This window comes from Aythya fuligula, chromosome 3 (genome assembly GCF_009819795.1).
Source record: "Aythya fuligula isolate bAytFul2 chromosome 3, bAytFul2.pri, whole genome shotgun sequence".
Lineage (NCBI taxonomy): Eukaryota > Metazoa > Chordata > Aves > Anseriformes > Anatidae > Aythya > Aythya fuligula.
Genome location: NC_045561.1, coordinates 69,553,580 through 69,569,356, shown reverse-complemented (window position 1 = coordinate 69,569,356; position 15,777 = coordinate 69,553,580).

Genomic DNA, 15,777 nt, shown 5'->3' with positions numbered 1-15,777 from the left:
GCCATGCTTTTAAGTGGCATTGCAAATACCAGTTCCAGGACAGGAAAATGTCTCCCTGTCCACACAAGCTGAATTGAACAGATGCTGGATTTAGCAGTTGTTTTGTGTCTTGCAGCATAAAAGTCACAGCACAAACACTGAGGAGAGGCCTTTTTTCAATCAAAACTCTTAAGCAATCTCACCAGTGAGGCAAAGCTGCTTCCCCTGTCCTGAAGAGAACATCAGGGAGAAGCAAGGACTTGCCTGCAGCAATGAACGAATGAGATTTGGTCTAGCTGGTCTTTTTCCTTCCATAAGATCAGCAGAATATTATTTGCCACAGTATGTTTTTGAAATCTTCAGTTGTTATGAATCAGAACTAAAAGAAGTACCAAGATGTCTTTTCTTTGTAAGAGGAAAGAAAGGCTGATCTGAAGAAAATCAGTGGAAAAGAATGCAGGAAGCTGCTGATGTGGAAAATTTTAACCCCATGCCAGGACAACCTTTTAATCAAGCGTTTCTCTCTCTCTCCCTCTCTTTTTTTTTTTTTTTTTTTTTTTAAGGTGTCACTTTGAAAGGTTATTGCCCATTAAATGCTGATGGTAATGTTTTGCTGCTAAATTTGGAAGAAGTGAGGCTGATCTAAGTTTTTTTGGGTGAAAAGTTTGCGTGAAGTTGACTTCAAATAACAGAGGTGAAGGTGGTGGAGATGTTCCACTGGAGGTAGCAGGGATAGGGCTGGAGTTGTGAGCACTTCTCTCAGATTTGCATAGATGGAGGCACATTGATTCAAAACAGAAGGATTTTGATGAAGAGAGATTAGCTTCAGCCATAGCTGAGTAAAGAGGAAAAAGGTAGGTCAAATTCAAAACAACGGAAACTCAACAGCTTAATTATACGCTACAGATGGTCCTACTTCTTCAGTCAGCTAAGATGAAAAAGTCCTTTGTTAAATGTTATTAGTACACATGAAACTATGCTGCTCAAGCCAATGCCAACTGCTTCTGAAATCATGACAGAGAATCAAGCTGTGCTGCAATTTCTTTTCCGGAATTCATGCGTTTTAGGTTACAAGTGAAACTTAATTTTGTCAAGTGGGAAGGTTTGGATTTGATAAATGAGTTGGTATATGTGCTTATGATCTTTTGTTGCTGTTCTGCCTTTTCAGTCAAGAAACACTAAAGTCTTTGGATTAAGTAAGTTAGTGAAAGTAATGCAACAGCTTAGATAATGTAACTTTCATGATGGCAAAAGGATGGCTCAACAGCAATTATACATGATCAGTAACAAGAGTAAGCTAAAATTACAGCCTGACACTGCTTAGGAGGGGACTTGGAGGATATGTGTAATATATTTCCTTCATTCCAAAACTTGTCCAACTAGCAACCTGGCTACAGGAAAATCCTTGTAATTTAGCTTTTGTTGGCAGTATTGCCAGTAGAATCTGGGGCATAAATACATTGCTTTGTATGTATCTCAGCCCAGATCTAACATGGGAGCAAGAGAATATGGAAAAGCTTGCACTGTTGTCTCTTCTTTTCTTAAACAACAGCAGAAATAGCTCAGGTTTGGTCATGCTGCAAACCAGACACTTAAAAACACTGCCTTTTTAATCTCAAATATCCTATTGAATGGAGAGATAGACACATGTTTTTGCTGGCAACCTCTGTCAGGCAGCAGGTCCATTTTTGGGCTGCCTCTGAAGAGGCACCAGGGGAAACTTCTTGGTTCAAGGTTTCAGTCTTTCCCCTTGCACCTAGCCCCTGGTTGGGACACAAGCGGTGATCATTGCTCCCTGGACTCCCATTGTACCTCACATCTGATACAACCATGCCAACCATATTCTTTCAGCCTTGTCACCAAAAAACATCTGATGTAGCTCATGAGCTTTGCTTTGTGGTGAGTCTGGGGCAGAATTTTTTCCTAATGATAGATATGGGCTGTAAATAAGAAATTTCTGGGGGTCTTGATTTTAAATTTTGGAAGACAGCATAGGATAGCCAAGTTATATACTTTAAACATTCAGTTCCACCTCCTGTGAGCTAAGGAAGCACTCGTGGTGATGTGTTTTGCCAAAAAAAAATAACATAAACAGACTCAGGTCAGGCCGAAATGTGTCACTGTCCTCTTGTATGGCCCTTTTTGCCCCACTTGTAAGAAACCAGAGAATCACTCTAATCTGAAGAGCCAGACGTTTGATTTTGTGCCAGCGAGCACCTGTTAAAAGGGTTTTACTGAGGTCTTTGACCTCCAAACATAGATAAGCTGCTCTTGTGGGTTAGGAGATTTGAAACTGTTGGGCTGAAATCCAACACGTTACTTCCCAAGCTCTTTACCTTTTCCTTGGCTAATAGGTGCTTGAACTATTTGGCAGGGAGCCAACGAGGTCTGCTGGGCCTGGAGTGGGGCAAGGAGTTACATTAAAAGACCTAGTTTCTAATTAATCCAGGGCCTTGTAGCTATTTAGGTGTCTTGCTCAGGGTCACTGTATCTTCTGAGTGCAGGGAGGGGGAGATGAACACTGAAGCTCAGTAGGGACCACTACCATCTTGCAACTATCCATTGAAAACTGCTGGAAAATTATCTGTGAGGTTATAACTGAGGGGCAGAGGCTAGAGCAGAGGTAACTGTGTTTCTCATGGGCCAGAATTCAACACTGACCTATGTTTAAATTCTTCATGCACATGCTGATGGTAGTTTCTGGATGTGGGGAGTTGCTTTGCTTCACCAGTCTGGAAAGTGTTAGCATGGCTTTGATGGAGGCTGCAGGAGAAGGTCCTTGCTGTAGATATGCTTTGGCCTGCTCAGCCACATGATAGTTTTTGATATGCTCTTGGTTCATGGCAACTATTTTTCAGAAGCTGTCTGTACTCTGGTGCTGAAGGACACCACATGTGAAAACATGATGACCTGGTAACTCTAACATTTGACAGAGCTTTTTGGTGTAGAGGTATCATGGTGAATGCCCCTTTTTACCAGTGGGGAAGGCATTTGCTATTGAAATGATGATCAACTACAATAAATGGGAGTTTAATGGTGAACTTGTTAAAGTTGTGCTAAAACAATTCACCCTTACAAGGACTTTTAGGTCCCTCAGATTTTACATGATCAGAAAATTCATTAAAAAAAAAATGCAAGAAGATAACAAGCATCACAGAGGAAGCTTATTTTATTCATTAATAAATTTAGTTCATTAGTAAATTTAGTGTGTTTGTTAATATAGTATGAAATGAGTAGAGATAAAAGATCTATGAAAAGGAACTCGAATTGCCCGAGTACTATACAGTGTAGATTTAATAAATTTTAACTTAATCAACCATTAAAAATAAATATGGCAATTGAGTGGTGCAGTACTAAATACTGTTCTGAAAGAAAACCACATTGAGTAAACTAAAACAACTGCATTTCTTACTAATCTACACAATGCATTTCGTTTAAAATGAGAATTTATAGTATTTGAAATATCCTACCACATACTGAAACTTTTAGTGTAAACTGCCACTTTCTGACTATCACATATTGAAATACTTGTGGTGCATAGTGAAATTTATGTTACATAGTGTAAAATATATAGTGAAACCGAACTGATGTATAATGAGACACACATGTGCCTGCAATGACTTATCAGTTCCATTATTTTCTAACTAACATTGTTTTCATGATCAAGTTTTTCTGGGTCAGAGGAAGACAATGGTGAAGACCAAGACTGGTATTACAATGGAAAGTGTAGACCTGAACTTGCACAAAAACAACAATCAAGCTGAGATATCCTTTGTCCTTTTTGGAGATAAATCCTAAATGCAAAGTCTGCTAATGGTTACAGCATGTCTCTGTTTCTCTGCCAAAGCTTCATTATGAACGTCAACATCACCCAGCCAGGGAAATACCGCCAGCCACAAGTGGAGAGGCCGAGTGCCCAATTCGCAGCAGTTTTTACCAAGATGGGGCTGCCAAGTGAGAGACCCCATTGAGATGTTCTGGGCCCCGCAGGAACACCTGAGCACAGGCCAGGTCATTTGGGACATGGAGACCTGTTCAGGTGCCACAGGAGGAGGCAGCTGAGCATCTCAGACCTGATCTCCCTCATCCAACAGTGCTCCTGACCTCCTGTGAAGGCCAGGGTGGTGGTGGCTGTGGCCTGCAAAACCTCCTTCTCTTCTGCTTAGATTTTTTTTTTCCTGGCTTAATCTGGGTCCTGACTATGCAGCCAAGCATCCCTGCTGGGCAGGGCAGGCAGGCTGCCTGTGGGGCGTGCCCTGCTGGTGGAGGAGGCCTGTAGCAGCTGGTCCCATGGCTGCTGGCCTCCTCGCGACCTGTGGTGCTCCTCAGCAGGGATGTCATCTGCAGCTCGCACTTGATCTCCAACCTCAGCCACAGTTTGGGCTGAGGATGTCATCCCCTGTGCTGGTTGGACTGGGAGACCGCTTCATCCCTGTTCTGGTGGACTGTGGTCATGCAATTCCCACCAGGCAGGAGGCTGAGGGACTTCTCCAGCCCTGCCTGTCCCTGCCCAAAGCTTGCCTTCAGACCTGCAGACAAAGAGCTGCCTCCAAGAACTGGCAAAAAAAGAAATTGAGATCCCAACACTGCTTGACCTAAAGAAGAGGGCAATGATCAACAAACCTCACATCTCAATCAATACAACGCCTAACACCATTGGGGCTGTCTTTTATGAGTCTTATTTTGCCTGGTTTTGCACCACTGCCAGTGTGCCCAAAGGCTTTAGCATTCAGAAAGTGTTAATAGCAATGAAATTCCCTCTTTGTAATCTCCTTAACTGCCTCGATAGCATGCAACTCAGGGCGCGTCGGTCCCCTCCTAGTCATTGGCGCGTTGGCCTTTTGCTAAACCAAAACAATCCAGGCCGTCTTGTAATTGAAGGAAGACCTTCCTACCTCACGGCTGTTGTGCAACCAGCACTCATCAGGGATGGTTGAAGGCACAAGGCAAAACACACCCTGCGTTTGAGGGTAACGTCTATTAACCTTTCCACTTGGAATGCCTAATTGCTCAAATATTGCCAACATTGTTCAAACTGCCAGATATGTTAGGGAACAGGCAGAACTGGAGGGACAACTCTATATAAGGGGTATGACAAATTTATTGAGTAAATTGTATGGGAGGGCTTAACCCTTCTTTCTGTTCTGTTTTTTGTAAGGACAACTGCCAAGTAGATTTGATCATGACTAATTCATGTGAGGAAATAGCACAGAGAAGTTAAACAGCAACAACCAGTTTAATTTCACTTGTTACCAATAAGGCCTAACTTCAGTTTCAAAAGGAGATGAAAGGTAAGTTTGCCATTTGCTCTCTATGTTTTAAAAGCTGCAAGAGAGCTTGAAAAGAGAAGTGCTCTGCATTATTAAACCAGCCTCTGTGTTTAGAGCAAGGGGAGGAGACAAACACAATTTAATTTGTTTGTGTACCAGAACAAAAGGTCTCCAAACCATTGGACTTATTTTTTTGTTTTTCTTCTTCCCCATTCCTGTTTATTTTTTAATAATTCTAGAGAGGTATGTTAGTTATTGCTGAAGCAAGACAGACAGTGTATGTGCTCCTACACATATAAATGCACTAGCTGACAAAGATGTTATCAAAATGATAAAGAAGAAATTGTTTCAAGGGAGAAGGAGAAGTAAGCAGAAAACACAAGTTAAGTCTCTGAGCAGCAACTCCAGCAAACAATGCATTACGTGTAAATATTTCCCAGGTGGTACAGTCACCTGCTGCTTCTTTTTTGACCTATCTTATTATCTCCCCTGAATCAAAGGGTGCGACGATGGTGACAGTGAGTGGATCAGGTGCTACATATTTGGACAACATTTTAGTAGATAATTTGTCAACAGGGAAGCAGAAACCATTCATAATTCTAGGAAGAAAATTCATTCAGTAATCACAGAATAATAGATTTTTAATCCTTGGTTGTTTCCTCGTATGATACACGCTGCTGAGTGTCATCTACTCCTTTGAAGCCCTCTGCAACTTCATCAAGATAGACTACTGCCTCTTGAAAGATGCTCAGGCCAGACTAAAACATTTACCAGTTCCTTTGTCTCTGTGGCCACATCACTCTCTTGCTAAAGCAGAGCAAAACCACTACATCTCTTCAAAGGCGGTACATAGAATTATTAACCCTTTGACCTAACTTTGGTAAGCCTAGCACATGGTGGCACTTTCATTAGGTCAGGCTTAAACACAGTTTTCTTCATTTAAAATGCTTCTGTGTAAAATAATCTTGATTTATATGTCCACTACACAGGTTGTAGGTGAAGACTGCCCAAAATCAGGCTGCCAAGCAAGACCTGCCCTGTGCTGGCCTAGGTGAATCCCTGTGAGGAGGTTGAAGGCATAACACCCTTGCCTACATTAGCAGCTTAACAATTTTCTCAGCATCCATGGGACAGCTGGTGCTGATCACTTGTCAGTAAAGGGGATGCTTTACTGGTGTGGGCCCAGTCATTTTCTTCCCTGGCTGCCTGCAGCCTGCTATAGGGATGTCAAGGTGCTAACAAGAGCTCCACATGGGAAGTATTGGAAATGCAAGATCGATACATCAAAATAAGGAAAGCCCTGAAAAAGGGAGTAATTTGGCAACATCAACCCAGCAAAAACCTGCAGGTAAGCTTTGGCAGGGTGGCAGCAGACTTCTGAGGAGCCACAGTGCATTGTGGATGGTATTGTTTGTCAAGTCATGGGTGAAATTTCTTGTCTAAGAGTAAAATCAGAGATGAGAAACTCTGGGCCTTTCAAAGTGGGAGAGCTGAATCTATCAAAATAGTTTCATTTTGCATCTACAGACTGTGAAGAGACCTGTCTTTTTTTTTTTTTTTTTTCTCATATTGTTTCATCTCACCCTTGCCCTCAGTCGCGTGGGTCCCCTTGCTCAGAACCTTTTCCAAGGAAAAGGTAACATTTCACCACCTCCCTCTGCCAGGCCATGGCTAGGGACATCAAAGGGACACGGTGGCTGCTTGATTCAAAGAAAATCTCAAATCCTGCTGCGTTTCATTGACGTCCCCCGGGACAGCCACAGAGCGTTTTGTTGGCCTGCCCAAAGAGGCTGTTAGAATAGCACAGAGGCCTCAGGCTTGGCCACTCGGAGGTTGAGAAAAGCCAGAATTAGGGCTGAGTCAGACCCTTATGGATGTGTGTAATGATGTGGTCTTCACAGGACGAGTGCTACCTATTCCCCGCCACCTTTGCCGTCAGAAACCAAAGGAGGCTCTAATTTGTAAAAACCACATCTTTGTGGTTGTCTCTATGGCAAGGGGTGGGGTGAACAGAGGGGCCACCTCAGGCGGGGAGCTGGGCGCTGCCTGTCAGAAACACATTTTTCACTGGCCGGGGTCAAAGCTGCCGTGCATCACACAGAGCAAGTTGGCAAACCCACATTTTCACAGGCCATTAAATTTGGTGGTCCCTCATTTTAGGTGTCCAGTTTGAAAGTGTTGAGCATACCCAGTGACTCCTGAAGTTAGGGTGAGCTCTGCTATACTCAGATAACTCTTTTTTGGGGGGAAAAACCACCCTGAGAAGTCTGGGCATCCAAAAAAATATTTGACTTCCAGGAAGAAGAACTTCCAAGGATATTTGACTGTCAGAAATAGTGTGGCTAGCAGGGCTAGGGAAGTGGTTGCCCCCTTGTATAGGCACTGGTGAGACTGTGTGTTGAATATTGTATTCAGTTTTGGGCCCCTCACTACAAGAAGGATATTGAGTTGCTTCAGCATCTGCAGAGAAGAGCAACAGAGCTGGTAAAGGGACTAGAAAATGGATTATGAGCAGCAACTGAAGGAACTGGGGTTGTTTAGTCTGGAGAAGAGGAGGCTGAGGGGAGACCTCATTGCTCTCTACAACTACCTGAAAGGAGGTTGTTGCAATGTGGGTGTTGGTCTTTTTCCTCAGATGGCAAGTGGTAGTGCAAGTCAACTGTCTCAGGTTGTACCAGGAGATGTTTAGACTGGATATTAGAAATAACTTCTTCATGGAAATGGTGGTCAAAGATTGGAAGGGGCTGCCCATGGCAGTGGTGGGGTGCCAATTGCTGGAGGTATTTAAGAGATGTGTGGACATGGCACTAAGGGATGTGATTTAGGGATGGAACTTTGTAGGTCAGGTTGATGGCTGGGCTTTGTGATCTTGAAGGTCTTTTCCAACCAGGATGGTTCTACAACTGCAACCATACATTGTTTTAATGTGTGGAGAGGGGGTATGTGTGTGCGAGTGAGTGAAAGTAGCATTAGTGCTTTGATTAGAGCAAGGTTTCCATCAGATGCAGACAGATGTCCAACCCAATACCCGTTCATTTCCAGATGATGTGAAGAGAAGGCCCACTCAGTTTCAGCACACTTCTGGGGGCCCAGGCTTTTAATCATGTGTAATATTCCTGGCAGCAGATGAGAGCTCATATATTGTGCTTAAATCTGGGATAAGTTGCTGACCAGCTGTGGGCTGTGCGAGGAGATACCAAATGCTTCTCTGCGGGTAATGTCAGTTCCAGCCTGCAACCCACATGTGGGTCAGAGGCAGGACCAAGGACCAGCAAAAATTGCCCCTGAACCTCAGGAAACCTTGTCCCCCCTGCAGCAAGTTTGGGACACTTGTCCTTTGACTGTGCAAGCATTTTAGAAAGTTCTGGGCGAGGTGGCTCGTTTTCGGTGTGCATGTCAGCCAAGGCTGGCGGGAGGTTTCTCCCCTTCTGCCTTACCGAAGAGGTAAATTAGTTAAGCAGAGACATGAATTATTTGCATGCAGCTGAGGTGGCAAATGTGTTATCTTAACAGCAGAAAAGGAAATGGTTCTCTATAGATTATTAGTTACTGAAAAAGCAAATGCATGTCTTTTGTTGCTGCCACACCACTGGTCTGACTGTTGAGTAGATACAGATCAATATCCCCCCTTCCTCCTCACCCCCCTTGTTCTTCACATTTTCACTTCGGCTGAGGTGAAGAGGTTTCACTTTAATTTATGTCATTCTTGTATTGCCAAATGGCATGCCAGAGCAACTGAACCAGGCGTGATCTGACTCTGTGTTGTGTGCTCTCACATGCGATCCCCTCGTGGGAAAATGCTGAGAGAAAATGGAAATTTAAGCTCTGCACCTAGCCACTGTGGTTTTCGGGTTTTTAATAGTGCTTAGTTTGTAAGCTCCTTGGGGCAGAGAGAGTTTTTGTTGTGTTCAGGGCAGTCGTCGCCCGTAAGTGAGGACCTGTAAATACTGTGATATCGCAGATAGTAATACAAGCAACCTGTTCTCTCTATGAACAACAAGAACACATGCTCCTCCTGATCGGAGGATCTCAAAACAGGGTACGAATATTAGTATTACACCACAGCTTGCACAGGCCCTGTACGTATTCTACAAATGAGTCGGGTGTTCTATGGGAAGGTCAACTGACTTGTTCCAGACCTTGCTGCCAGTTAATGAAGGTACCAAAACCAGAACCCAGCGGTCTTGGCTCCTGGGGTGAGCTCTCGCTACAAAACCTAGCCTTGAAATACTGAAATTTCTAGATTAAAATAGTCTGTCTTTAAATCTCCATTGGTCGATAAGCTTGAACTTGGCTGCTTTCCCTTGTATAGATGTTTATCATTGTGTTAGTGTTGCAACTGCATTGAAAAATGAATTTTAAAAAGAAATGCATTAGAAAGGGCATCAACAAGCATTCCTGGTTTCAAATACTCCAGAGCAGGGGGAAACAAGCTGTAGCTGTACTCTGTGTCTGGGTCCATCCCTGAATGTATCTTTGGAGTCAGACCCTGCATGGATTTGGGATGTTCCCTTCCTTCCATTTGTGGCTAGCATGCTGAGGGAGGCTGTAAGCAGGAGGCCAGCAGCAGAGAACTGGGATTTAGTATTCTTCACTCAGAGCGTGGTGAGGCCCTGACACAGGCTGCCCAGAGAAGCTGTGGATGCCCCATCCCTGGAGGTGCTCAAGGCCAGGCTGGATGGGGCTTTGGGCAACCTGGGCTGGTGGGAGGTGTCCCTGCCCATAGTGAGGGTTGGGGCTGGATGGGCTTTAAGGTCCCTTCCAACCCAAACCATTCTGTGATGCTACAATTCTATGATTTGTGTTTGATGAAGTTCTTCAGCATTTAGTGGGGTGCTTGCTGCTTCAGGAGAAAGGGTTTGGTGGTCAGGGAGGCTTCTTGTTGTGCAGCCTCCTTAATTCAGACAAGTAGCTGCGTTTTTGAAGGTCACCAAAGAACCCTCAGCACAGCCTGCAGCTGTAGCACCCAGCCTGCCTCTGTGTGAGGAGCTGAAGCAGAATGAGGCTCATCCCCATGCCCTGGAGCAGCCACGGGGGCTTGTGTGCCAGGGCAGGGTCATCTGTGCTGCAGAGGCTGCTCTGCGCCGAGCCCTGGGCTCGTTCTCGAGCTCGAGCAAGAAAAGTGACTGTGCAGCGAACGACACAGTCATTCCTGAATGTTGTATCTGCGGGGGGGATTGAAAACCTCAAGCAGATCTGAGGGAGGGAGGAAATCTGCATATCGCTCTGAGCCGCTATGTAGGTCATAACTTCATTTGAGAACCTCTCAAGTATTTTACGAACAAGCCTCGCAGCAAATTGTGGTGCCTGGCACCAAAGGAGGGTGAGAGGAAACGGGGTGAGGGACATCTCAGGGGAGCTGGGCTGACCTCCTGCGGAATGGCTGCAGATTTTGGGGGGTATATCCTGCGTGTATTCATCCTCCTAGATAAGACTCCTGGGGGTTCTGTTGAGGGCAGTACCTCCAGCACGTTCAAGCCAGAAGGGCTGCAGAGGGCGGTAGGCTGCATGCCCTGGGGTAGGAGCTCGTGGGGACATGGTGGGGCTGTTCTCTGTGAGGAACAGGATTTGGGGGGACACAAATCCCCACAGGACTGGGGCCATGCCCATGCAGGATCCCCTGGGCAGGAGGTACAGGGACAGAGGATGTGGGGCACCTCTTGGTCACGGCCCATCTGGGGGTGGTGGGGTGGGTAGCGTGGATGTTGGTGCATAGTCTACGATGGGTGTTTTAGTAAAGAGATGTGAAGATAACATCATTTGGAAATCAGCTGCGTGGGTGAGCACAGTGAAGGTCACGAGTCTCTGGAGCCAAACTGGAGCCCCTTCCCAAGAGCCACGAAGGACCCTTCCACCCTTCCTGGCTCTGCCCTCGCTGCCATCTCCAATCATGGGCACAATTTTGGCCAGTGGCTTTTGGTCAGGTTTACACAGGACTGGTCCAGGGATCCAGCCTGAGGGGGAACAGGGATGGGCAAGCACCTCCCGCACCAGATCCTCAGTGCTGGGCATTGGTTCCAGGGGCCTCAGGAGGTGCTCAGAGTTTTGGGGCAGCAGGGATGTAGAAGAAGAGCCCCGAGGCCCCGTCTCGACTCCCCCAGGGCTTCTCACAGCCAAGGCTGTGGCTCTGGAGGTGGTGTATGGCCCTGCCCAGTGGGGCTGAGCACTGGGGCTGTGGCGGGTCTGGGGGGATGCTCTAGTGAGAAAAAGCCCTCCGGCCATCACCTCACTTGCTCGGCTGTGCTGGAAGCGCTTTTTCTCAGTTTGCAGTGTCAGGAGGCCGGGGCATGCTGAAGCTTTTTGGATTCTGCATTGATAAGGCAAGTGCAAACTGTCCCCGTGGCTCTCGAGAGCAGAATCAAAGTGAAACTCACCACTCAAAGTAGAAAACACATAACACCCACAGCTACAGACATGCACAAATTTCTGCAGTACAGGTTAGAAAAGGAGCCTCGTTCTGCACCCTTTGGTCTCGTTAAAAAAATAAAATAAAAACCAACACACGCACACACTCATACACACACACTCAGCCCTCTCTGAATGACTACAAGCACCGGCGCGAGTTCCCTTCTGAACCTTCAACTAGCTTGTAACGGCTTATTAAAAAGGCAAATTTTCACTTTTCATGTATCCTCGCTCCCTTTCACACCTGGTTACAGTTTCTACCCCATTTGTAGCTTGTGATGTTTTTGTGACCAGTTGCAGGCACAGCGAAACCCCTGCAAGGAGCCACCCAGCCTGGTGGGTCCCCACCTCGGACACAGCCCCGGTGCAGGCAGCAGAACCAAACCCTTCCCTCCTTGTTAAGGGCCGAGCGAAGGGAAGGGTGCCCGCAAAGGGCTTTGTCAAAAAGAGCAGGTTTTGTTTGCACTAGCCCGTAAATATGCGCAGAACCTGCCCTTCAAAAAATGCTGCCTGAGTGCGCAAGGTAGGCTAAGGACAGGGGAAGGGAAATGTTGCCTGTGGATTGCAGAGGGGTGCTTCTCAAGCAGAAAGGTTTGCCATAAAAAAAAAAAAAAAAACTGTCTGGGAACCAAGGCTATAACCCAATAAGTCCTGAACAAACTTCTGCCTTCCTGCTCATCTTCCTGCCAAAAGCTCCTCTCTGCTTTGCTCATTTAAGTTAGGATTTAATATGTAATCTCATCTGGGAGGTGCACCAATGCAGTGGCCCCTCCAGCACATCATGATGGTCGATCCCTCAGCATAGGTGAAGTGGGGGAGAGACCTAACACACTTCAGTGTTTTATTTCGTTGTGCATGGTTTCAGTGTGAGACAAATCACTTCACTCCCCAGCAAAGTGCAGCCACTTTGGGGCTGGAATGCTGTAAGGAATCTCACTTGGTACTGGGATAAGGAAATGATCAAGGACTTGCCTAGTCACAATTAATGGGAAAAAAAAAAAAAAAAAAAAAAAAAGAAAAGAAAAGAAAGAAAAAAAAATAGAGAAGAAGAGATGAAGGCCCTTATTAATCATTGCACAATAAGGAAGTCATACTGGTTTGGCTCCCTTCAATGGGGCTATTTGGTCACACCCACCTAAGTGGCTCGGCATCCCAACCATCTCCCCGCGCACCCAGCGAGGTGAGGGACGGCCACAGCGCCCACGTGGCACGGAGCTGCCTGGCCTCCAGCTCTCAGGGCAAGGGGAGTAGTGTCTCCTTTGAGGGGTGTGCTGTCCCCTGAATGTGCCCCATTGTCACTGACAGTGCTCCAGGAGCATAGATCTTGCCTAGGTGAGCCTTTGCCCAGGCTGGAGTTCGCAGAGCTGAATGACCCAAGCTGGTAAAACCCACGCTGTCTGGAGGTGGAAAGCATCATCCTGTCTTCCCTGTGCTGGGTTTTCCTGCACAGAGAGCCATTCCACTTGCCCATGCTGCAGGCTGTCGTGGGGAAGGCAGGGATGCAATCAGCCTCTGATCTCTCTGAAGCAGGCTTTGTGCCCATCACACACACCGGGGCAGCAAGGGCTTGGGGAGCCGCAGTGGTCCCCCTCCTCTTCCCCTTCCAGCACCACTGTGAATTGCTGAGCAGTCTTCCCCAACCTCTGTTAAAATGAGAGAAAGTAGAGTTGTGCAGCATGCTTGAAAACACCACGTATTCAGCTACAGACTGCAGTTACTGTGACCACAGCCTCGATGGATGTGAAGCTGTGCCATTTGCACGTCCACATGCTGCTGGAAAGAACTGAACAGCAGCAGCTGTGCTGTGTGTAGGATGTCCTTTTTTCAGCATCTTACGAAAAACTAAACTCACATTTTTTGGGGGAAGTATCAAGCCCTTGATGAAAAATCATGTTTTTCTGCTGTCCCACAAACCAGACAGGGCTGGTCAGCACTTGACAGCGAAGGTCTCCAAAATTTCCATCTGTGCTCCACACATCCCAGCTGAAGCAGCTGTGTAGCCCCTGCCAGCCCTCCCTGTCCCTGGCTTCATGGCTGTGCCAGGGCTCAGACGGGGATCCTGGGTGTGGGAAGGGATGGGACAGCCCTTTTGGAGGAAACCTTTTGGCAACCACCTGGAACACGTCGGCGAATTTTTCCGAGGCTCCCATTGCAGCTTCTGTTTGCCGGATACCTGCCCCGTGACGGGCACATTCCCCGGCCGCACCACATCCACTCAGCCCCGGCTCATGCAGTAATTAGCCAAGTGCTTCCTGGCTGCCTTTAATTACGGCCCAAGCTATTTCCCTCACTCTAATGTCATGCCTCTAAACAACAGCAAAGGCCTGGGCCCCGTCCCGCAAGGAGCGCAGTGCCGGCACGTGTTGGGACGACTCCACGTACCTGCAGCTGCTGACTGGAGCAGGACGGGCTCATGCCCCATGGCTGAGTCACGTTTTCTTCTTCAACCTCACGTAATTGCCCACATTTGGGATTACTGGGCTCTGTAACCAGCCAGAATGGCGGGATCCTCCTTAAAGCTGTGTTCGATACGCTCTCAGCTGTCGTTTTCCTGTGTCCCGTGTGAGACAGCCAGGCTGGCAAAGTGGTGGCACATGCTGCTCTCACTGTCATGTCACGCTCAGTCCCCAAATTTTGGTGATGATGCCAGTGAGGTGGACATCAAGGTCACCTGCCTCAGTCAACAGCTCTGGGAGCATGCAGCCTTGTGGGTCTCCTCCAAAAATAACCAAACCCAAGCAAACCCAACCAACAGCAACCAAATCTCCTCACACTCAGGCAGTTAGCCATTGCAGCATTGTCACCGTTGCCTTTTCTGACCCCCTCCCCACATTTCTGGTCACATCATGCTCCTTTGGTGACTTCTAGCTGGCCACAGATCCACCAGAAACAACTGTACCAGCTGCCGTGCTCAGCCTCGCGAGGCTGCGATCTATAATGTGCATTGTCTTTTTATGTAATGTGTTTTATTAAACATCTTCTAAAGCTTACAAGTGTCCCCAGGACATAACTCTCCAGCGCAAACGAACGCCTTGCCAAGTAATGAAGTATGATTTATGGCGGTAACGGTTATCCTATGTTTTTTTAAAAAATTATTACAGCAATAGCTCTGTCGAATATAGGAATATAACATGCTGCATTTGGCACATTTATGACAACGGAGCTCTGGTTTTCTTAACTCCACAGCTCTGTGCTGGCAGGATGTCAAATTCTTGAGACAGATGTTTAAATGAATTTTAAGAGGACAGTGAAATACTTTTAAAGCATCGTACAGCGCTGAGTGTCTCAATATGAGACGGCACATTATTTCTTTAACGTTCAGGTAGGGAAGGCCAGCACATGGCCTTTCTGGTTTGGATCTCACAGTAAATGATGGGAGTAGCAAATGTTGAGTTTGCTTTCTGAGGCATCCTAGCATGTTGTTACTTCTTCTCTGATTATTTTTTTTTGGGGGGGTGGGGGGAAAGGACACTTGACCTTCTTCTAGGTTTGGTTCATATTCACATCTCACTTGCAGTGAAAACAGATCCACATTTGTTTTGAATGCTGTTCCCACCACGCTGATACAGGGCTAAGTGGTCTCATGCTGACATTTTGAGTGTGTCATTGTGGTCCCAGTGGTTACAGTTTCAGGCCAGAAATGACAATCATTTGGAAAAATGTAAATGAGAACCCTATTCATATATCTGAGAGGCAGATAGCATTCAAGTATTTCCATTGAAACGCTGACAAATTTTTTATATATATATGTATGTATTAAGGTATTGGCTACAACCGAAGAGAGTGCTATAATTAACAAACCAGGGTGTTTAGCTCTGGCATTGTTGTCTGCAGCTTTCAATCATGGAAAATCAGAGCCCACAAAGGCAAGAAGTCAGCATTGTTGGAGACATCATCGCCATCAGCCCAGAGTGTGTTTGCGGCTAGGAGGGGAAGGCGCCCTGGAACGAAGCTGTGCATGCAGTCAGTGCAGAGAGATTGAAGACAAGGGAAGCATCAGTAAAGCAATGAACACTTATATTTAATTTACATTTGACAATTTGCACATAAATAATGATGTAAACCAATACGTAAACATATGATAGTTTGTTGTTCTAGCAAAGTAAAAAGCCTGTTAACTTTG